We start from the raw sequence: 23,232 nt of genomic DNA on the forward strand, positions 1-23,232 counted from the left end.
CACCTGAGGCCAGGCCCACACTGACAGAATTTCGTTCATTCACAGGTTTCTGTGGTGTCTTCACCTCCCACCAAAGCTGCCCACCCATGTTTCCATGGCTACCGGAAAACAGTATCCTCCAGTTTAATGCCGACATCTTCAAAAAGTCCCTGTCTCCTGCCCTACCCCAAGTGTCAGAAATGGGGTAATTTAGGCAGTCTTCCTGCCTGCTCTTCCAACGTGGAAAATCTAGGCAATCTACCCACAGCCCCACCCCCTCTACAGAAAGCATCTCTTGCTGACTCTGATACTGGAGCTGTCTCCTCGAAGTCCTGTCCTCTCCAGAGACTGCTGCTTGCCCTTCCTTCTTGATGGTCTCCCTTTAGACCTTCATCCTCTTGTCTCTTTTCATAAAACCTAGCAGAAGGAAAGCGTTGGTCCTGAAGTAAAGTTAGGTTGATTCACTTCTCCCTATGTTCAAATCTCATTCTCTCCAGTACCCTGTTGAGAGGCAACTCGGACCAGCTCCTCCACCCCACTCCTAGCCCCCCAAAAGGAGGCTTGCTGCTCACTGCTCTTAAGCACCACACTTTTCCCAGCCTGTGTCCTGTGCCCTGTACCCACCAAGACTTTTCTGTGTGACTGGTCTGCAACATGACTCCAGGACAAAAAGGAGATGCCCCTTCTGTTTTTACTCAACTCCTACAGCATCTAGTACTCCCTGTCTTTTTTTCCCTCCCAGGTTCGTGGGTCCCAGTGCTCTCTCATCTGTCTGCCCTTGAATTCTCCTTTGCGATATCCAGCAAATGAATGAATTGATGTACATTTGAGCCTCAGCTCTGAGGTCACCTTCCTGGAAAGCAATCCTGGGAGAGGTCAGGTTCTTTCTGTGCTGTGATCCCACCCTCTCTTGGCTCCTCTCACCCAACACTCTGACCTGGAGGACCATGCACCTCTTAAAACAAGTTCAGCATAGCTCTGCTTCTCAAAGAGGGCAAGGAGCAGCCACCTCTAGAAGCCTTGCTTCTTCTTGAGCCTAGCTAGGGTGGACTTGTGGGTGCTATGCCAGGGTGTAGGATCAATCTTCACAGTTGGATTTTCGAGTGAACTGATGTAGATGAACTGGTGCTGGTGTAGGAAGACAAGGAGGGGCTTTGGAAATGACCTGGAGTGGAGGGGTCAACCTGCTTAAAGGGGAAAGGAGGACTGCTGGAAGGTGGTGCCAACCTTAGAGGGGCAAAGTTCTGAGAATATAAGATATGTCAGAGCCCTAAAGGGTGGGATAGGAGAGGGGCTCAAATGGAGGCATTGTCTAGGCCCTTCTTAAAGCTGGAACAGGAGACCTGGAACCTGGAAATGGGAAGGTCACAGAGGCCTCCCAAATCCTGTGAGTGGATGAAACCCCAGGAGGACTTGGTCCAGCCCTTGTGAAGAGGCAGGTGGTGAGAAAAGTTGGTGCCCCTGAGTCCCCTCACCCAAGCAGTGAGGATGGAGGGTAGGTGTGAAGCCAGAGAAGTACCAGAGCAGAGATGAGAGCTTCTGACTCCCCACATCAGAAAGTTAAGTTGCAGATATCCACCTGAGCCCTACACTTTCCATACTCCGTACTTCTGGGAAGACAACTGGGCAGTGACAGAGCTGGGAAAGTGCGCTCTTGAGCCAGTCAGTACTGGGTACAAACTCCAGACTTTTCTGGACTGCCAGCATGACCTGAGACACCCATCATCCTGTTTTCAGCTTCAAGTCCCCTCCCAAACTGCCTCTTGTGAGGATCAAACAAGGTCTTGTTGACTGGGGAAGGCTGTCTGCAGTCAGCACCCACAGTTCAGGGAGGCATAGAGCTGAGCACCAGAAGAGTTGGGGTTGATGTCTATATGAAGTCTGAATCAAATCACTGAGGGACCCTGGGCCAGGGGTGAATGGTGGGATGAGCCTCAGGTCTGCATCCCAACCCTGTACTTAGGAGCCCGGCCTGTTCCATATCTAAAATCTGCAGGACTTGTAGCACAGTATCTGTGGACACATACCCAGCCCCGCCACCTGTCTCTGGCACTCCTCCCTCTGGCCACTGTTCTGTGTCCAACCCCTGAATCCCACTAAACAGCTAAGTGAAGGAGTCAACCACAGCAGCCTCCTGGAATCCAGGTCACAGCATGGCTCCTGGCCTCCCGTCAGGTGTTCAGACAGACCCACAGTAGAACAGGAAGAAGTCAAAGGAGCTTCTGGTCTGGCTGGCAGAGAACAGGTGGCAGTGAATGAAGCCAGCCAGCCACCTGTGAGCATGCCAGAGGCCCTGTGGAAGCAAGCCCAAAGTCTGTAGACGTGTGGGCACAAAATGAGGTTAAGCCAGGCCTGCTGTGATCCAATGATCAAAAAGAAAATGAGTCTCCCATACTCTCCCCAGGTCCTTCTTGCCTACCTACAGGCCCAAAGAAGTCTTCTCAACTGACAAGTTCCCCTTACCAGGATGAAAGCTCCAAGATGCTCATAGCTCCTGTCCACGCCTGGATTTATCCTGTTCTAGGAGTCTGAAGGAGAAAGGGGAATGCAACACCCAGCAGGGAGGCCCTGTTGAACAGTGCTCTCTCATGGCTGTCCATGGAGCTGTGCTGACATTTGGGAAGCACGTGCTGGGTGAGGCAAGGGACACTCACTGGCTGGAGACAGAGGAAGGGGCAGGATAGCACTTCCTTATATAACCAGATAAAGTGAGTATCGCCAAAGATAGGGCTAGGCTTCCTGGTAAGGTCACCACTACTCTGCTCTTTCCAAAGATATAGGTAAATCCTCTTTGGTTGCCAAGACTTCTAAGTATTTAACGACTCAGTGTATAAGCCCATTGATGACCTCATGGATCCAATTGCATTCGACCTGGGCTAGGTAACCTTCAGGACCCAGTTGACAACCCATTTCCTTAGTCTTCCTGCTCTCTGGCATTTCCAAACTAGAGGCTCTGGTACGGCTGCTCTGAGCTCTGGGGCCCCTTACAGCTAGAGGGGAGAGGTGACAAGGCTCACTCAGATCAGCTAGGGTGGAACTTGCACATCTTGAGCTCTCTCTGTAGTAATAGATAACACAGTGGAACAGTCAGTCCGCCTTTCTCAACCCCACCCTTCCCCAAGATATGAACCACACTCCCTTGTGTACAAGCCATGACTCAGGACTCCTCCTGGCTGGCCATCAGTTGAGCCCCTAGCGAGGAATCTGCTTTACCCAAGGCTACAGACTCCATCCTGCTTGGTGAGGTGAAGAAGGCAAGCTCGCACTCCCCACCTACTCTGCAGGCCTGCTGCTGCCTTCAGGATTATTCCCAGCAGATGGGATGATTTCTGGCCCACATGGAGCCATAGAGGCACTTGCTGTGGGGACCCCAGGGACAACAGGAGTGGAAGAGGCCAGTCCAGAAAACAAGTGAGGTGAGAACTGAGAAAAGAGAGGAGTGGTAGAGGGGAGGCAGAGAGCCCCAGACAGTGGCAGGAAAGTCTCAGCAGCCTTTGGACCAGATGTGTTGACAGCTCCTTGACCCACAACCTAGCCTAGAGACCCCTAGGGTAGGGAAGACTTCAGAGTTCCCCCTCTGTAGTGGCTATTCCTGGTTGTCAACTTGACTATATCTGGAATGGACTATAATCTAGAATTGGAGATTCTAGATTAGACTATAATCTAGATTGGAGATTTTGAGGCTGGGGGATACAAGTTTCTGACCTGGATCTTGGTATGAAGATCTTGAGGCAAAGTGGCTATGAATCTCAGGAGCTTAAGTCAAAGAGATCTCTGAGTTCAAGGTCACCTGGGACAAAGCAAGTCCTAGACCCAGGGGTGATAGTATACACCTTTAATCTGGGACGCACCTAGGACATTGGAAGAAGGAAGACTCTTTTTTGCCTGCCTGCCTGCCTGGTGGGACAGAGCCACTGCTAGATCCTTGGACTTTTTTTTTTTCTTTTTTTCAGAGCTGGGGACCGAACCCAGGGCCTTGTGCTTGCTAGGCAAGTGCTCTACCTCTGAGCTAAATCCCCAACCCTGATCCTTGGACTTCTATTCACAGCTTCTGCTGATCATTGTTGGGGAGTTGGACTACAGACTGTAAGTCATCAACCAATTCTCTTACTATATAAAGACTACACATAAGTTCTATGACTCTAGAGAACCCTGACTAAGACACCCTCCAAGTGGAGTATGGCAAAGCTCTGCCTCCAGATCAACTGTGCCTTGTACTTTATTGTCTGGTCCTCAGTCTTGAAGCAGGACCCAAGGAAGGACTTTTACCCAGGTAGAAGGATACCTTCTCAGCCTTTCAACATTCAGTCTAATTTCCCCTGGCCAGATGGAGAAACTGAGACCAGACTGTAGAGAGAGCTTACACACAATTATTTTTTTTTAAAAAAAAGATTTATTTATTTATTATATGTAAGTACACTGTAGCTATCTTCAGACACACCAGAAGAGGGCATCAGATCTCATTACAGATGGTTGTGAGCCACCAGGTGGTTGCTGGGATTTGAACTCACGACCTCCGGAAGAGCAGTCAGTGCTCTTAACCACTGAGCCATCTCTCCAGCCCGTTTACACACAATTCAAGTTGTGGGGAGGTCCTAGCCACAATGTACCCCTTGGATGGAAAAAAGCCCACAGGACCCTGCAGTGTATATTCATATATTCATAGCAAATGCCGAGGTCTGGCCTGTAGAGCCAGGAGCAGAGCTGTAATGATGACAGGGCACAGATGCCTCAGGGGCACAGGCACAGTCTCTCTGGGAATAGCTGACATCTCTGCCCTGGCTTGGGAATGGCCTCATCTGATGATTGTTCAGGTGGGTTAAGAACCTTGGTAGGAGAAATCTGGGTACAGAGTACATATATACCTGGGGGCAGAGAGAGAAGAGCCTGGCTCTATTCCTGGGGACTTCTGAGGTTGGGCAAGGGCTACTAAGAACAGGTGGGAAAGAGAGCACTGGGAGAGACCAAGTGGAATAGGCCTTCACATAGTGTAACCTGAGGAAGTTCATCTACATAACTGTTCCCATAGCTAGCCCACTCTGCTGATTGGTAGTCCAGGGCAGATCTAAAGTGGTAGTTGGTCCATGGAAATGTCTCTGCAGCTGGAATGGTAGCAACACACTACCTGGAAATGTTGATGTGATCCGAATAAGAATGGTCCCCAAAGACTCAAATATTTGAACGCTTAGTCACCACGTAATGGCATTGTTTGAAAGGATTAGAGGGGTTGAGGATTTAGCTCAGTGGTAGAGCGCTTTCCTAGCTTTCCTAGGAAGCGCAAGGCCCTGGGTTCGGTCCCCAGCTCCGGGGGGTGGGGGCAAGACTGCTTTGGACTGTCTGCAGTAGCTGACTATGATTTGCCTCATGCTCTAGCAGAGGCATGGTTTTCCCAGCTGAAGATAGTTTCTGTGATTGTGTGACATCTGGAATTCTGGGAACTTTTCAGAGGGTATATAAATGCTAGGGCCCTGATAGACAGGGTTGGTGGTTGGTGGGTGGGGGATTGTGGTTTGTTAGTGGCCAGGGCAAAGAAGAAACAAAAGAAATTAGATTCAGTGATCTCCCCCCCCCAGTCTCCCTCTCCCTCTTCCCTCTTCCCTCCCCTTCCCTCTTTCCTCTTCCTCTCCCTCCTATCTAGTGATGGGGGGGGGGTGAAACAGGGGGGTAAAAGATGGGAAATGAAGAACTTACAAAGTAGCAAAGACCAAGTACACTGACCCCTCCCTGAAAGCTGAGTGGGAATCTTCCAGAAGGAAAACTTAAATACAAGACACTTCAGAAAGAGCAAGCAATAAGTCCAAAGGCCCAGAAAAGAGAGAGCTGGGTGGGAGCTTGTAAGTGACCCCTGACCCAGGCTGGGGCATGAGCAAACATCTGCTCACTCAAGACAATGAATTGAGGACAAAGTAAGGATATCACCCAAGTCTAATTTGTTGAAAACATTGAGTTTGCTGGGGTTCCTTACAGGTATATGAATGAAGGGTGATTCTCAAGAGCAGGAAAGACACAAGGGCAGCTGTGTCACTGAAAGCCCACCTCAGCCCTGGTGACAGCTCTTGAAAGCCAGAAACCTAGAGCTCATTGCACAACTTACAGGCAGCTCAACCAAGTCTCTTCCAAGCAGTACTGCCATTCTGAGGATGGCGCTCAACAGTCCTTACTGCTTATATGAGTTCAGGGAGAGAGGCCCTAGCACTTTGTTTCAGGAACTTCCTGAGGCTATTTTAGTTGTTTACTTCCTAAGTCTTAACTTATCTAGAGAGAATATCTTAGGTCTTTATGGATGTAGCACCTGTCAATAACAAATTTGATGACCTATGGTTAGTCAGGAAATAGGAAGTGGGACATCCAGGAGGAAGAATAATTCTGGGAGAGAGCCAGGTGAGAAATCTGCCCAGGAAGATGTGAGGAGATGGACAAGTGGGACCTGAGCACAGATAACCAGCCACGTGGCAGAATGTAGGTTAAAATAGATGGGATATTTTAAGTTATATCTAGTCAGAGAAGAGTCTAGCTACATGGCCAAGGTATACGTAAATATATTTTGAGTCTGAGTCTTATTTCTGGGAGCACAGGGCTGGGAGGAAGAACCAGGCGCTAACTTTTACAATCCCCCTTTAGAACTCTGAGTCTTAATGAGATTCCACCAAGATGGAATCTTTTATCTCCAGGGGAATTGTTACCCAACAGCTGGAAGATGCTCAGGAGGGAACCACACCTAAGCAAGCCTGGTGACCTAAGTCCCATCCCTGCAACCAGCTTAAAGGTGGGAGGAGAGGGGCTGGAGAGATGGCTCAGCGGTTAAGAGCACCGACTGCTCTTCCAGAGGTCCTGAGTTCAAATCCCAGCAACCACATGGTGGCTCACAACCATCTGTAATGAGATCTGATGCCCTCTTCTGGTGTATCTGAAGACAGTGACAGTGTACTCACATACATTAAATAAATAAATAAATAAATAAATAAATAAATAAATAAATAAATAAATAAATTCGTAAAAAAAAAAAAAAAAAAGGAGATCTGCCCACACAGGGGCCCAATTCTTGTCCCTCCACTTTCATTTGCTAGCTAGCCTCAGCCTCAGACTCAAACAGTTCTGCAGGCTGGAATTTCAGAGGCAGACCCTGCCTGTTGCTGCAGGGTCCCTACTGTGGGATCCTATCTGCAGGCTCCTGCAGCCTCTGCCATTGCTGTCACCTGGGTCCCTGCTCAAACCCCCCAGGCCACACGTGCATCCGAATTTACTTTTCCCCTTCTGTAAAGATAACAGTCACATGGGATTAGGACCTAGTTCAGGAGCCTCTTTCTAATCTGGTTATAATCTCCAAATATGGTCATATCTTGAGATGCAGGAGACTGCAAAAATCCTCTTTTTGGGGACACATCTCACACAACACCCCCACCTTGCTTCCTGCTACTTTCTTGTTGGGTGGGCGGGTGTGACTTAGCATCTCAGGAACCAGCTACTCTGTTTCATTTGTCTCCTTACATGACCCAGGGAGGATCACAGCTGCCAAGAGCCTGGGTGTTCAGAGGATGGTGGAGGGCACTGCCCAGGATACCTACCTTCTCCATGGCCCAGCTATGAGGGCAGGCAAGGCTAGGCTGCAGGGTAGGGCCGTTTGCATGGGGGCCCTGCTCAACCTCAAGGGAGAGATGTGGGCTTGGGATGAAAATGCAGTTTACGGGGTTGGGGATTTAGCTCAGTGGTAGAGCCCTTGCCTAGGAAGTGCAAGGCCCTGGGATCGGTCCCCAGCTCCGAAAAAAAAAGAACCAAAAAAAAAAAAATGCAGTTTACCCCTCCCAGGCCTTCCCTGGAGGCCAACAGGAGCAGAACACAGGCTCTGGAGATGGGGGACAATCAGCTGGATGTTGAGACTTAGAGGAGCTAGGAGCAGCAGGAGGATAACCCCACATGAGATCAGGACCCTCTTGCAGAACAGTGAGAGCTACAGGCACTGCCAGTCACTAGCACCCCTTTCCTCACAGAGCATCTTCTTTCTGTAAAATGGGTCCCACACTTCCTGTCCAGGGACCTGTATAGTTCCTGAGCATTCAGACCCAAGAGTATATAGGGCTTCCAGCCCTGTAGTAGCTATTCTGTTCCAAGATTAGACCCCAGGCATGGGCTATGGTGACTACATGTATGAGGGTTGGGCCAGGGTTTGGCTGCTGCTGATACCAGAACCTAGGGTCAACTGCTAAGATTGAGAATTGGTCCATTGGTCAGTGTGGCCTGAGCTCACACCCAAGGACAGGGACATGAGAACCTGAACAATTAGCCAATTAGAAGGGAGGCAGCATTTCCTGCAGGAGCCCAGGTGTTCCTGTGTTCTTAGCACCTTGCCCCTTCCCAGAGCTAGACCTCTGCAGGAGTTCCAGGCCAATTACTGGAGTCCCAAAGAAAAGTGGGCCCCAGTTTGGCTTTTCTTTAGAGATCACAAAGGTGTTTCTCTCATATGGGATCTATCTGTGCCCCGCTCCCTCAGCCTGTGGTAACCACCGATGACTCTTTCTTATGTCCACTAGACACAGGGATTTCATAAACTCCTGCTCTCAGCTCTACTGCTTACTGGGCCCTGTGCTGTCCCCATGGCTCAGATACCTACTATGGGCCACTGGGAGCAGTACTCAAGGGACTCTAAAGAGCTGGGGCACTTGGAGACCCAGTGGTCTCCTTGACTTCACAGAACAGGGCCAGTGTCTCACTAGAGTGGGCCACTGGCTATGGTTGGACCTAGCCGTGGTCAGAATGGAGTGGAGACAAGGGGACAGGCCACCCCCTAATAGTTTCTTTGCATCTCAGCACCCAGAGGCCTATAGAGGAACTAGAATCTACAAGCTAGGCTCCAGCAGAGGCCATGGGCAGAGTTCAGTGGGGCCGGCTGAGGTGGGCTTCCACAATCACCTTTACGGGTGAAGAGTTGACCCCAGGTTTTCTAAACACACTCTCCTAAACCCCAAGCTGGGGACAGTGCCTGGAGGTAGACTCTCCTGTGTACAAGACACAGCCCTGATCTCCCTCTGCACTATGGAACGAGTCCTCTAAAGCCACTGGACCCTTGTTTCTAGGAATGGGAGGAGCTAAGCCTGAGGACATCAGAAGTTAGGTAGGGTCCAGGCTGGAGGCAAGCCACAGAGGTTGGCAAGGTATACAGAGTGAGTAATGGGGTCTCCTCTCGGGGCCACATATGCTTTCCAGACCCAGAGACAATCTCTTCTGCCCTCATACCTTCTCAGGGGCCCTGGAGGGGCCAAGGATGCAGGGATGCCAGAGGCTATGTGGGTATTCGAGGGAGCCTGTGGCAGGAGATGGGAGGGCCTAAGCATGTAGAACAGAACTGCCCTGGACTGACTTTTGGGACTTTAGCAAAAGAGGAACTTTGAGTGAAGCATATTCCACTGAACATTCTGTTCTCCCACAACTAAAAGGTTGTATAGTGCAGTGTGGAGGGAAGAACGAACCATTTCACCCTCTCCTCCAGTGCCCACCGTCAACCTTATGTGCGGTGCCAGGGAGACCTCTTCTCTAGGTGCATCCACAACCACAGAAGGGACCCAGTGAGGGTGGGGCCCTGAGTCCTGCCAGGAACTGTGCCTTTGAGGAAGGAGCATATCAAGACGACTCAATTCTGCCTCTCTCAGTCCCACAAGAGGTGGGCTGGGAGCTGGTGAAGTGATGGGCTGGGCTAGAAAGGATCTGGACCACTCTGGAAGCAACCTCCTCCAAACTGTGGGCTTTGTGTGAACCCTGGAGGCCACACAGGAGTAGCCAATCAGCACCCACCTCTAACGCTGTCTGTCAGGCCCCTCAGGATCCTAGGCCTAATCCCTGGTGTGCTGCTGGTCACCTCCCCCTCTCACACTGGCTCCAGCCAGGGGTGTGTTAACCATTTGTCTCTCCTCCCACACAGCCATCATAGACATCTGGTTCCTCTTCTAGAGCAGGAGCTGGTAGACAAATGAGGACTCAGGTTGGGGAGCTCCCATACCCCGGAATCTGCAGAAAATTGGCAGGGGCATTCTGGAAAGTGAGCCTTCAAGAGGGAGGTGAAGTTGGGGAGGTGCATGGGCTGAACCAATGTACCTCCTGATTAGCCTTTTCTCCCTGGCCAGGGGATCCAGGGAGGAAGAAGAGGGGCTAAGCTAGGACTTTGGATGATGGGGGACCTGAGTGATATGTGGGAGAGGAGTGGCCCTCCAAGCCCAGAAACCCTGGGCTCACACTGGACCACTGAGCACTCAGAGTAGGAGCCAGGCTTCCCCAAACCTATGTGTCTATAAAATGAGGGCAGCGACAGCCCTGGCTGTACAGGGGTGAGGGTGACACCAGTCGATGCTATCTTCCTGACCGTCCCCCTTCCCCCAGATTTTCCCTGGAGCTGGGGTCCTGTTAGACTGAGGGAGGCTGGAAGTCAGGAAGTACATTGTGTTCTGGGGCCTACACATTAGCTTCGGTGACGGTCTGTTTATCCCATGTCTGATGGACAAGGCTTCATTGACAAACACTTCTTACCAAACCAAGAAACACATAGAGGCTGCCAGTAGTCACTGATGTGACACCCACTGAGTGGTGGCATTGGCCCACTTGTGCTCAGACATTTTACTCTGGGACCCTGAGGAGAGGAGCCCTAACTTCTCTTGGGGACTTTAGACAACTGATCAGTATCCCTAAAAGGGATCTAGGTGACTCTAGGCATTCCGGGACTTAGGAGAACTGTGTCCTCAGGGAGTAGGACTGATACCACTCTCAACACTAAGGGTCATTGCAGCCTCTGGGGACCCACTAATAGGGTGGACAGAGTGACTGCCTCCCTGAATAGCCCAAGGAGTGCAGAACTGTTCTGTGCCCTGGTCGCTCACCAGCAAACTGGAGGGAAAGAAGAGATTCAAAGGCTATTCCCAGCTGGGGCTGAGCTGGTTCTCAGTAGGTTTATCATCTGTGTCCCCTTTCTGTCTCACGCGTAGGTAACCGTGTGTCTCTTGGTCTCTTGGTGTCAGCCTCTGCTCATCTGCTCCTAGCTCCCAATCCCAGCCCTGGAGACCAGGAGAACACTGAAGACAACTGAGAGCCAGGGGACAAGCCCAGGCTCTGTAAAACTGGCCCTGAGCACTGGGGACTGTTACAGCTGTGCTCCTGAAGCTCCAGAGGCCAGGTTAGCCCTGCCCACTTTAAGGAGATAGGCGGACCTGGCATAAGGACCTGGACACACAGAGAAACAAGGACTGCTTGGGGGAACAGGGGGATCATGCTCTATGGCTATGGTGTGGTAGGTAGCTACAGTAAGAGATCCCTCCATTAAAATCTTGTCCTTGCTCTCTGTCTGCTATGGGGCCTAAAAAATGCCTGTGCTGACCAAACTGCTGACTTTTGATGGGTGAGGCCATGTGTGTGCCCGTCTCCATGTGGATCTTGTGACTAGGAGAGCAAGGGACAGATTTATCTGTTAGGGGTGCAAGAACCCCATATGGCTTCATGTGCCTGCTGTCATAGGGATGCCAGCACCGACCCTGTGTCCTGCTGGGAAAGCCCTCGAGTACTGGCTTTAGAGACTCAGAACTGGTGCCTCAAACAGCTGCATAATCCCCCTTCTAGGCAGGAAGACTGCAAGGAGAGTAGCTCGCCCCAGATCACACAGCTCAAGAACCACTAAGTCCTTCCTTGGTCTCCTAATCCAGGTCGGAAAGGTGCTTGCTCTCGGCTGGTTGGCATGAGCGTCCTCCACAACCACAGGCGAGGTCAGTTTGGGGTTTGCATCTCCCTCAGCTTATCTGGCTGTGCTGGCTAGTTTTATGTCAGCAGGAAACAGTGTATAGTCATCAGAAAGGAAGGAGACTCAACTGAGAAAATGTCTTCATAAGATTAGGCTGCAGGAGAGATGGCTCAGTGGTTAAGAGCACTGACTGCTCTTCCTGAGGTCCTGAGTTCAAATTCCAGCAACCACATGGTGGCTCACAGCCATCTGCAATGGGATCTGATGCCCTCTTCTGGTGTGTGTCTGAAGACAGCTATAGTGTACTCATATACATAAAATAAATAAATCTTAAAAAAAAAAAGACTAGGCTGCAGGCAAGCATGTGGAACATTTTCTTAAATAGTGGCTGATGGGAGGATGGGAGGCCCACTGTGAGTGGTGCCAGCCCTGGGCTGGTGGTCCTGGCCTCTGTAAGAAAGCAAGCCATGAGAAAGTCATGAGGAAGTCACTGAGCAGGATTCATTTCTCCATGGCTTCTGCATCAGCTCCTGCTTCCAGGTTTCTGCCCTGTTTGAGTTTCTGTTCTGATCAATTCCAGCGATGAACAGTGATGTGGAAGTGTAAGTTGAGTTAACCCTTTCCTTCCCAAGTTGCTTTTGGGTGTGGTATTCCATCAAGCAATAATAACCCCAACTAAGACTGGTACCAGGATAAACTAGCACCAGAATAAACTGGTACCAGGGTAATGGGCAAGACTATAGCAGATCTGACCATGTTTGGGGAAGGATTATGAAAAGACTTTGGAATATTTGGGCTAGAAAAGCCATTGAACGTTGAGAGCTTAGTGGGATCTTCTTTGGGAGCTTGGAAGATAAGAAGGCTGATCATTAAGATGATGGAGGCCTGGTTTGTGAGGTTTTTGGAGGGAAGCAATGACCCTACTGGGCCATTTTCTGTGAGGTCTACAGTGTCTGATCAGCTGGGGCTAAAGAGTGATTAACAAGAGGCCAGCATCATGGAAGTAAGCCTGTGCCTTACTGAGACAATTGATGCTCACCAGCTCTAGCTTAGAAATTAGCTGTGCTTGAGACCAGCATCTCTGAGGTGAAACCTCTGGGAAGTACTTCCTGAGAGTCAGCACTCAGAACCTGTGTTAGTCCGAGGTTGCTAAGGTTGTGCCTCGCGTTGGCAACCAAACTTGGTAGTGAAAGGGCCAACAGGTGATACTGGCTTTGAAGGCATGGGGAGCAGCTGAGGCTTGGCACTGTGAGCGGTCAGGAGAGGCCATTGGTGAAGCCTCAGTAGCAGTTGGCAGGCCAGGACTGAAGGGGTCATGCAGAGAAATTGAGGTTTGGCACCATGAAGAGAGCCCAGGAGAAGCTGCTGGTGAAAGTACAGCCCAGCTGCAGCAGGCCCAGCATTTTGGAGATGCCAGTACCATGGAAAGACCACCCAAAACAGCAGTAGCAGGGAGCGGACTCCACCGAAGCCTAGAGGACAAGCTCTGTACACTACAGAGGGTGGAGTCGGAGAGGTGACCCAAGCCCTTAGGAGGAGTCCAGAAGACTGTGAAGATCCCAGACTTTAGACACTGGGTCATTTCCACATTGGAGCTTGGTTTTGCTTTGATCTGATTGTGACTGTGTCCTGATTCTTCCCTCTCAAAGGGAGGAAATATTTATTCGCTTTTATAGGAGCCCACAGTTTGACTGAAAAAAATTTTTTTTTCTTTTTTTCGGAGCTGGGGACCGAACCCAGGGCCTTGTACTTGCTAGGCAAGTGCTCTACCACTGAGCTAAATCCCTAACCTCTGAAAAAATTTTTAATGATTTATTTATTTTTACTCTATGTTCGTTGGTGTTTTGCCTGCACATATGTCTATGTGAAGATTTCAGATCCCCTGGAGCTGGAGTTATAGACAGTTGTGAGCTGTCATGCAGGTGCTGGGAATTGAACCTGGGTCCTTTGGAAGGGCAGTCAGTACTTCTAACTTCTGACTCATCTCTCCAGCCCTAAGAGAAACTAAATTTTAAAAGATATTTTAGATTTTTAAAGGACTTTGGATTTTTAAATAGAATTTTAAAGTGTTTGAGCTTGTGAAGACTGTCAGACTTTTAAGACTTGCAATATTTTATATGGTGATGCTCATATTAATGTGTGTTCTTGGGGATGAACAAGAAAGGAAAAGTTATGGCTTAACAATGATGTGTTTGTGTGTCGAGCTGACAAGGGCTCAATTGGGCTGGCTAGTTTCATTTCAACTTGTCACAAGCTAGAGTCATCAGAAAGGAAGGAACCTCAATTGAGAAAATGCCTCCATGAGATCAGGTTGTAGGCATGACAGCCTGTAGGGCATTTTCTTAATTAGTAATTGATCAGGGGAGGATCCAGCCCTTGGTTGGTGCCATCCCTGGACTGATGGCCTGGGTTCTATAAGAAAGCAGGCTGAGCAAACCATGAGGGGCAAGCCAGTGAACAGCACTGGTCTCTGCATCAGCTCCTGCCTTCAGGTTCCTGCCCGGTTTGAATTCCTTCCCTGATTCCCTTTCATGATGAAGAGTGGAGGAAGTGATAGCTGAATAAACCCTTTCCTCTCCAGTTAGCTTTTGGTCATGGCGCTTCATCACAGCAAATAGAAACCCTATGACTGTTAGGGTCCAAGGATTGCCCAGGAATGGCACCCCAGACTCAAGTGGTATGCAAAAGCAAAGAGCTAACGCTTCAGCTGACTTCCCTGCATGCATGGGTCTCCCATTTGGGATTGGAGACCTCTGGTAGACTCTCAGGCCCAGCTTTTATTGTTAGGGGAATTCCACGGAGGGGTCTGTGTCCTTTTACCTTGATTGGTTAGCTCTCTCTCTAGGGGTCTGGCTGACTGTACAATTGGTTGGGATCTGGAGACATCCCGGGGGGTTGTTTACTCATTCTAGCTACCTATTTTTACTTTAGGCCAGATGACAAGGTGTCTTCAGATTGGCTGCCCACTGTTGTGGTTGGCTGACCATAGATAGGTTCCTGGATCTGGGTTCTCATTTCTGGGAAACAGAAACTTAGGCCTAGTCTCCCAAATGGCCAGTTTGCAGCTTGTCATGGAGTCAGCCTGGCTCTAGCTAAGAGTCCTCTCAAACCCTTGGCCATTCTTTTCCTGGATGTCCTTTCCTACTCTGCCATTGATTTCCCCCCTCCCATCTATATCAGCAGGGGTATACAGACTCAGCCGTGCCTGCTTGCCTCTCTGCTGAGTTTCCTGAGACTCTTGACTCAGCATTTTAGGATTGCCCCAGTGGTTCCTCTACACAGCCTACCTATTGAGGATCCCTTCCTGAATCGTTGGATGTGGGGTGAGGGAAAAATGGGCACCTGCCAAATGCCCCACTTCCCGACATGGAGAGAGCTGGATTTTGGTGAGAGCAGATTATTTCTCAGGATGTAGATTTGATGGAGAGATTATAGACAGGTCAAGGGAGTCTCACACATTGAGAAGACGTCAATTTGACCTCTGGGGGTGACCTATAGCAGGAGGGGGCTACCATCCATAGATGAAGCATCCTAAGCCTCCCCCACTCCTTGCCCCAGCTCCTATTTGTGTCCGTGGCTCCAGGGTAGGGCAGGCCACAAGCTTGTTAAAACTGCCCGCCTCTCACCATCTTGGCCTTGGTCTTTTGATGTGTGGGGCCTTGTTTTGTAGCCTGGGCTGGTCTCAAGTTCCTGGGCTTAAATGATCTTCCTGCCCCAGCCTCTTCAACTGCTGGTACTACAGACATATGGACTATGCCTGGCTCCCCTGTCCTTCATGTATCTTAGTCATTGTTTGGGTTTGTACTTCAATGTCCCCAAGCTCAGCAACCACAGCCACCCCTTCCTATTCCAGCCACTCTAACTCTGGACCAGGCTGGCCTCGATCTCAGATATCTGTCTGCCTCTGCCTCCCAAGTGGTGAGATGAAAGGCGTGTGCCACCACTGCCTGGCCTGCATGCCATTCCTTAGCAGTTCCTTCTATCCAGTCATGGCTCAAAATTCTTGCCAAGTCCCTCAACCTCCACATCCCTTTCCTTCTAACGATGACCTCTGTTTCTTCAGAGAATATAATGGCTCTCCTTCTGTATTAGTCATGGTTCTCTAGAATCACAGAACTAATGGAATGTCACTCTATAAAGGGAAATAATTGGAATGACTTAGAGCTTGCCGTCCAACTAACCCAACACTGGGCAGCTGTGAGAAGTCCGAGAATCTAGCAATTGTTCAGTCCCACAAGGCTAGTTGTTTCCGTTGGTCTTCTGTATAAGCTGGAATCCTGAAGAAGTAGGTTCCAGCAGATGTGCTGGCAAGTAAATACAAGGGGCAAAAAAGAGCAAACCCTTCCTTTTTCCATTGTCTTTATGTAGGCCTCCAGCAAAAGGTATGACCCAGATTAAAGGTTGGATTTGGAACTTGCTCTGTCCCAGGCTGGCCTTGAACTCAGGGATCTGCTTGTCTCTATCTCATGACATTAAAGGCATGTGCAACCTTGCCTTGGCCTAAGCTTTTCGTGGCCACTATATCTCAAGATCTGGATCACAGATGTGCCCTCCATTTCTGAATTATAGTTCATTCCAGATGTGGTCAGGTGACAACCATCACGCCGCCAGAGGAGGAACACAGTCTGTTTGTGGTCTTTGACTTTGTGCAGGGTTTTTAGGCACACTGCCATGCTCTGCTTCCACTGGCTCTGAGGAACTCCAGCAGAGGAGAGGTGGCCAGTCATGGTGTACTTGCTGGATTTAAGTCAACTGGACACAAGCTAGAGTCATCAGTGAGGAAGGAGTTGAGGAAATGCCTCCATGAGATCCAATTGTAAAGCATTATCTCAACTAGTGTAAGTGTTGGGGTTCAGGAATCCCCCCACAAACCACATGAACACAGATCTCAGTCAGACAGGGATAGTTTATTGAATGCACACCTAAGACTGATTGATCATGTACATAGCCAAGACTTCAGGAGCTGAAGCTATCTATGACCCTGAATATTTCTCAGGGCCAGCTTATAAAGGCTAAAACCACAGATCATACAGAGATGCTGGAAGTGCTGACCAGTGGTTGGCTATGATTCAAGCTATTCTAGATACAACTGTTCATATTGACCTTTAATTTGATGGGTCCTAAGTGGAGCTTATAGTTGTGGAGTTTCTGAAGATTAGCAAACCTCATAACATATACAACATAACAAGGTGTGTGGTCAGCATGACCCTGCTCTGGATTGAGTTATTTTTCTGCATCAATGGCTGGCAGGCATTTTACAGTGACTGTATGAAATAGTTGGCAGACAGGGAACAAAATGGCTACAGCTGTGTTAGTGGGGCAGGCCTTAATAGTAAGAAAGCAGGCTGAGCAAGCCAGGGGAAGCAAACCAGTAAGCAGCACCCCTCCACGGCTTCTGCATCAGCTCCTGCCTCCTGGGTCCCCTGTTGAGTTCCTGTCCTGACTTCCTTCAATAATGAATTATTCCTTGAATAATGAATATGGAAGCATAAGCCAAATAAATAAATAAACTTTAATTAGTTCAGATCCTGTTTTTTTTTTTTTGGAATGGATTTTTTTATATAAAAATTTTAATTTTTGTCTTTAAACTACAAACTGTACATGATTTGCAAAGGAGACTGTACCAAACAATGATCAACAAAGAATCATCCGTTCTATGGCTTTTCTCTAGTCTGGTCACTCAGAAATATAATGTTATCAGCTATGATTATTGTTGCTTGCCACCTCGCATTGTTTTTATCCATGTATTCACCATAGTCCATTTTGCCTTCCTTTTTCACATACTGATAAGCCACATCTCTGAGGCCTGGCCGAAACACTGATATTCTGTGCCATGTCGTCTTTTGACTGACGTCACTCATTTGGTATACTTCACTGTCCCCTGATCGCCACATCTCATTTGTTGCTAGAGAAAATATCGTGACTGGGTTTTTTTCCCTCCACCTGTCTCATGACAGGGTCCTGACCTACTCGCCCAAGTAACTGAACACGATTCAGAGATCGTTCAAGAACCAAACTGCTGGCTACTTCAGACTCCTGTCTTACAAACTGACGAAATACCTGTAACACAGGTCTTCGAAACATGGCTTCGGTTTTCTTATAACCTAATCTTTAGGCTTTTCCTGACGCGCAAGACCAGACTGCCAGCAGCTCACTTCCCTCTTTTTTTTTTTTTAAGATTTATTTTATTTATGAGTACACTGTAGCTGTTTTCAGACAGATCAGAAGAGGGCATCTGATCCCCATTACAGATGGGTGTGAGCCACCATGTGGTTGCTGGGAATTGAACTCAGGACCTCTGGAAGAGCAGTCAGTGCTCTTAACCGCTGAGCCATCTCTCCAGCCCATCAGATCCTGTTTTTAATGATGGTTCTTAAACCCTTTAACCTCCTTTGTAGCCACCACCACCCACAAGAGGTAGTGGAAAAGAAAGGATATGGGATGGGAAGTGGACCTGTTAGAAAGTTGGTTTTGCTTCTTTCTTTCTTTCTTTTTCTTTTCTTTTCTTTCTTTTTTTTTTTTTTTAGCAATTCCCATCTGTGTTGTCTGGAAATTGGCAGTTCAGTTCACAGGTTAGCAGTAGCAGCCTGATCCACTCGCAAACACTTCATGGATACAGCAGCAGTCCAGTAGAGTTGGGATAGCAAACAGGAATCAGAAGTGGTGGCACTGCCTAGCAGAGACAGCCAGGCTTCAGCCTCTTCTCAAACAAGCAGGAGGTACTAGGAGAAGTTCTCGGCTGTGCCTGTCTCAGGGAGGACTCAAGACCCTCAAGCATAGCACAGCAAGCTGTACCAGCAAGCCTAGCTCAGCCTCCATCACTGTCCATCAAGTTCTAGTTATACTCCCTCCAAATAGCCTGAGTCCTCAGAAGTGGCAAGAAACACACCAGCAGGTTTTTTTTGGTGCATTTCTCTCTATAGAGTCCCAACAAATGGAGCTCAACTACGGGATGTAAGGCGGACCAATACATGCGTGTTGTTAGCTAAGAATCCTTCATCACGTGTCCTTTCACATGTTTGCTTTAGCAGAACATCCTTTCACCTATGTCTGCTTCCGTGAAACACTCCTTCACATGTTTGCCCCAGCAAAACACCATCCAACACAACTGACTTTCCAAAGAACCCTTCAAGTGTCCACTTCATAAACCCTTTTCTCTCCAGCTTACTTTAGCAATAGAAACCCTAACCAAGACACATGGATAGCAGCAGAGGTTTTTACCTCAGGGTGCTAGGGCCACCAGGTGGCCCAGGATGGGCACAGGGTATAGCTAAGACCTGTTGACAGACACCCGTGGATCCTTTACCTCCCTTTTTCCTTCTCAAGAGGGCCGCCATTTTGAGTCCAATCCTCACCCTTCGGCTCATCAAGCACACTCCTACTCAATATTTACATGTGTACCATGAGCAGTAAGTGCTTCACAGGCCGCACAACATGAGCACTGGGCATACGGCACTTGGCATGGTGGTTGTGGATAATCCAGCACCGCCTACTGTGGGCCTAGCCTTTCAACCTCTCTGCCTGTTTCTTCATCTGTAAAGTAGGTTAAAAAAAAATGGTAAGTCCTACCTGATAAATAGGTAGAGGACTGAATTAGTTACATTTCCACTGCTGGGAGGAAAACTACCATTGCCAAGGCAATTGATAAAAGACAGTGTTTATTGGTGCCAACAGTCCGAAGGGTTGGAGTCCATGGGCATCACAGCAGGGAGCATGGCAGGCACGCTGGCAAGGCACTGAAGCAGAGGCTGAGAGCTCACATTTGCTGCACAAGGAGTCAACGAGGAGAGACGTGTATGGTGTGGGGCTTTTTGAAACCTCAAAGCCCTCCCCCAGTGTCACACCTCCTCCAACAAGATCACAGCCCCTAGTCCTCCTCAAACATGTCCACCAACTGGGGACCAAGTATTCAAATATATGAGCTTACGGGGACCATCCTCATTCAGACCACCACAAAAATAAAAAGGACTTAGTCCGTGTAGATGCCAGAGGAGAGACCCCAGCCCATGCCAGGTTCAGTGGCTGCTCATTGCTGCCTCCAGAGCTCACTGCTGTGACACACACCCAGGGGTGACTTTTCTGAGCCCTGGGGGGGCAAGCGTTTACTCAGAAACTGGTTTCCAAATCTGTCAGGCCACTTCCCCCCAGCCCCCAAGGAGGAAATCCCCACCACTCATACTAATCCGGACGGGGTATGGCTGTACGACCTCGGAGCTATGCAGTGTGTGTGCACTTTGATTCCTAGTGAAGTCGGCTGTGTTCTGTCTTCTGAGCTACTCTAGTGCCAGGCACAAGTCCCACCGAGCTACTTCTCCAGCTCTATCTTCATCTTCTGAAATACGGTTGTTTGTGGCTCCTGCCTCCTTTTTCTTCAGACTGGGTCCTGTGCAGCTCAGGGAGTCTCCCACTCCTTATGTAGCCAGTGGTATTCTTGAACTTCTGATTGTCCTGCCTCTACCTCCCAAGGGCTGAGGAGCCTACATCTCTACACCCACGTTTCCTGCTCTCCTGTCTGCTTTTGTCTTAGTAATGAAGAAGCCTTCAACAATCTATCTCACTACTACCTTTGCAAGCACTCTTTCCCAGTTTGTCTTTTTGGAAACAGGACCAAGCTGGACTCTGTTTCATAGATGACTGCTTCTTTCTGAGTACTGGCATTCAAGGCATCTGCCACCATGTGTGGCTTTGTTTTTATTTTCAATGTGTGTGTATTTTGCTTGCATGTATGCATGCATGTATGCATGTGTACCACATGTGTGCTTGGTGCCCTTGGAGGCCAGAAGAGGGCGCTGGATCCCCTAGTATTGCAATTACAGATGGTGCGATCACCACGCAGAGATTAGGAATCAAATCAGAGTTCCTGAAGGAGCAGGCAGTGTTCCTAATAGCTATTATTTTATGGTTTGATGACTCTCTGTGTGTGTGTGTGTGTGTGTGTGTGTGTGTGTGTGTGTGTGTGTGTATTGGTGGGGTGTGAAGTTTGAAAATATTTCCCCCCGCTCTGGCATCTTGAAATAGAAGGAACTACAGCGGCCTGGTGTGTTTCTCAGACTCAGTTGATGAATTATTTGGAAAGGATTGGGAGGTGTAGTCTTATGGAGCAGGTAGTTGGGGGAGGTGTATCACTGGGGATGGGCTTTGTGTTTCCAAAGTCCACACCAGACCAACTGTCTGCCTCTCTTCCTCCTGCCTGTGCATCAGGATGTAAGGCTCTCTGCTCTGCTCCAGTGCCATATCGGTCTACCTCCCATCACGAGTAACTAACCTGTACAACAAGCAAGTCCAGAATTAAATGCTTTCTGGTAAGTTGTCTTGGGTTACGGTGTCTGCTCACAGCAACAGAACGGTAACTGAGACAGTCTCCAAGCCCCCTACAGTGTCACTCCTTACCTCCTGGCCCTGAAGCCTGAGGCTGGCTCTAGGCGTGACACACGGCTGGTGACTAGGGATTAAAGTGATGGTCAGTTTTTATTTTTTAGATAGGATCTCATGTAGCCTAGGTGGGCCTGGAATTCCCTAGGTAGCTGTGATGGCTAATCTTGGTTGTCAACTTGAGTACATCTGGAAGTAACTAAAACCCAAGCACTCGGGCATTTCTGTGGGGGATTTTTCTTGGCTGAATTGAGGTGGAAGACCCACCTTAATCTGGGCCACATCTTCCAGTGGCTGCCTACACAGAAAGAATGGAAGAAGGTAGCTTTTGCTCTTATCCTGCTTTCTCTCACTCTCACTGACAAGTTCATCTGTCCTGTTCCTGAGCCATTCTGTCCCTGGTTCTAGAAACTATTTTTTTTTTTTTTTTTTTTTAGGTTCCAATGTAGACTGAAAACTGGCAGCTCTTTTGTGACTTCCCTAGGATTCATGTTGTGGCTTGAACAACTGCTGGACCCTTGGCCACCGTTGGACTGCAGCAGTTCTTAACCTTCCTAAATGGGGGACCCTTTAATACAGCTCACGTTGATGTGATCCCCCAGCCATAAAGTTTTCATTGCTACTTCATAACTATAACTTTGCTACTGTTATGAGTCATGAATGCCTGACATGAAGGACATCTGATGTGTCCCCCATGGAACGGTTTGACCTCCATCCCAAAGGGTTAGCAACCCACAAGTTGAGAACCACCAGATTACTCAGATCCCAGCTGTAAACCACTCTAACATATATAATTTCAGTCTTGTTCCTTAAGGGGACCTAATTATATTAGGGTTCTCTAAATTCACAGAGCTTATAAAATGAGTCTCTTTATATACATATATATGTGATGCGCTAGCAAGGTGAGAGCAAGCAGGCAAGGGACAAAACCTTTCTTCCTCCACGTCCTAATGCAGACTTCCAGCAGAAGGTGTGGCCTCAAGGTCTAGATTAAAGGTGTGTGTCTTCTGACCTCAAGATCCAGATCAGAGGTGTGTGTTCCTACCTCAGAGGTCCGGACTAGAAGTGTATTCACCCATCTCAACCAAGCAGAATCTCTCTCACAGGCATGTTCTCCATTTCTGGATTGTAGTTCATACAGCTGCAAAGGACGACTCACTCTGCCCATCTTTCTGGTTACTCTTGCTGTTCTCATATATGTGTGGTCTCATCATTATAGCCCTAGCAGGCCTGTAACTTACAATGTCTCAGCCAGGAGGCCTCTGCTTCTTGAGTGCTAGGATTAAAGCTGTGTCCCTTTGGCTAGATCCATCTTTAAAAAATTTTTTTAAAAAAAATTGGCCAGGTGGTGGGAGAGCATGCCTTTAATCCTAGGCCTTGGGAGGCAGAGACAGGTGGATCTCTGTGTTTGAGGCCAGTCTGGGGCTACAGAGAAACCCTATCTGGGGGGAAAAAAAAGGGTTTGTATGGTATGTTTGTGCCCCAGCATGTATATGAAAGTCAGAGGACAACTCTGGGAGTGGTGCTCTCCTGCCAATCAAACTAGGCGTCAGCTCCTGGGACAAGAGCTTTTACCTGCTGAGCCATCTTGCTTCTGTGTGCCAGGTGCTGGCATTACAGATGTGTACCACTCTACCAGACTCCCTCCGCCCTTTTAAAACAATTGTATTTTGTGTGGAGGTCAGAGGACAAGTGGCAGGAGTCAGTTTTCACTCAGGGGTCATCAGGCTTGGCAGCAAGGACCTTCACCTACTAAGAATCCTGCTAGGAGCTTTTTTCTTTTCCTTTTTGGGGGACAGGATCAAGTATGTATCTCATGAGCTTGAACTCCAGATCCTTGCGCACAGCCTATGGAGAAGAATGAATCTGTTCCTAAGGTTCTAGCGCCTCTGAGTGGTGTGAGAGGGATCAGCTGTTTGTGGTCCTGGACAGAGGGGGCACCATCAACCCATGAGGGCCTTGCCCTGCGGTTTTCCTCCTACTACTCTGCTAAGAGTGAGCGGCCTGGCAGAAAGGATCTACACCCAGACTGACATCCAGTTCTAGGTCACCCTTCTAAGTCCGTGCCATGGTTAGAACATTCTCTAAAATACAATGACACACAAACCCATTAGCCCGGGGCCCTTCCAGGGCCCACACACATCTCTTCCGAATGTGACCCAGTGAAA

General features: G+C 48.8%; 1 long non-coding RNA gene and 1 pseudogene across 3 annotated transcripts; one reads left to right on the forward strand and one right to left on the reverse strand.

Moving 5' to 3' along the window:
- Window positions 1–2,346: 2,346 nt before the first annotated feature.
- On the forward strand, window positions 2,347–21,700 carry LOC148004156 (uncharacterized). 2 transcript variants are annotated; one of them, XR_015627723.1, is made up of 4 exons: window positions 2,347–3,395; window positions 3,933–4,065; window positions 20,894–20,994; window positions 21,502–21,700. It is a non-coding gene; the product is annotated as an uncharacterized LOC148004156 (long non-coding RNA). The 2 variants fall into 2 exon arrangements; XR_015627724.1 differs by lacking the exon at window positions 3,933–4,065 and having other exon boundaries at window positions 3,201–3,395.
- LOC148004157 (single-stranded DNA-binding protein, mitochondrial pseudogene) lies at window positions 16,588–17,823 on the reverse strand (annotated as a pseudogene). Its single transcript, XR_015627722.1, has one exon. The product of XR_015627722.1 is annotated as a single-stranded DNA-binding protein, mitochondrial pseudogene (transcript).
- Window positions 21,701–23,232: the final 1,532 nt, after the last annotated feature.

Source organism: Rattus norvegicus, chromosome 8 (assembly GCF_021556685.1).
Source record: "Rattus norvegicus strain SHRSP/BbbUtx chromosome 8, alternate assembly SHRSP_T2T, whole genome shotgun sequence".
NCBI classification, from domain to species: domain Eukaryota; kingdom Metazoa; phylum Chordata; class Mammalia; order Rodentia; family Muridae; genus Rattus; species Rattus norvegicus.